The sequence below is a fragment of the Lytechinus variegatus genome, chromosome 5 (genome assembly GCF_018143015.1).
Source record: "Lytechinus variegatus isolate NC3 chromosome 5, Lvar_3.0, whole genome shotgun sequence".
In the NCBI taxonomy this organism is placed as follows: domain Eukaryota; kingdom Metazoa; phylum Echinodermata; class Echinoidea; order Temnopleuroida; family Toxopneustidae; genus Lytechinus; species Lytechinus variegatus.
Genome location: NC_054744.1, coordinates 46,124,734 through 46,125,603, shown reverse-complemented (window position 1 = coordinate 46,125,603; position 870 = coordinate 46,124,734).

The following is an 870-nucleotide window of genomic DNA, read 5'->3' as shown; positions in this document are numbered from 1 at the left end:
TCAATCACTAAACGCAGTCCTTTTCTGGTCAGTATTACAAATGGCAGCTCGCGCTTCGCACTCGCGTCAAGATATAGGCCTACTCATCTCTTTCATAATAACAAAAAACTGCTCGGAATGTTTAAATTTATACATGAAATGTCAAAAAGTTCAGTGAACCCGCGATTCGCGCTCACACGATAGGGATGGCCCTTTAAGTAATTAGCGCCATAATATTGATCAAAAAGCGAGTTTCAAAACTTTGCTTTGCTCAACTATAGGCCTACTACAAAAACACACATATTGCAACAACCTGCACATTTTGACATAAGTGCCATTTTGGGGGTTCCCCCCGGCCCAAAAACGAAATGACGTTCCGCCACCCCTGTACACCCTAAAAAATGAAGTGCTAATTTAGCTCTTAAAGAGCGTGTATAGTGACTGCACTTCGGAGTGCTGATTTGTCTAGTTCAAATTTGACACTGATGCAACTACGTTGTGTAAATTCAGCTGCAGGTCTCATAGGTTACCCATCGATCAATCACAATCGATTTTCTCGAGAATCAGTAATTGATGATTTATGTATATGCTCGCTGAAGGAAGTTGAAGATGAGTAACTGTTATTGGTAACATTCGTAATTCCGAAGGTTCGTGATTCTGAAGATTCGTTTTTCGAAGGTTCAACGGTCTGAATTTCGTTATTCCAAAGGTTTGTAATTCCGAAGGTTCGATATAATCCGAAATCAAAATAAGGTTTAAGGGGGTAAGGCATATAGAGTTAACCCCGGAGTTAACTAGAATACCCAGTATATACCCCTAAATTTGTCGCTCAGGCATCGCTTCCAGATGTATAATTGCACGGTTTTCACTTTGGCTTCTTTCTTCCCTTCC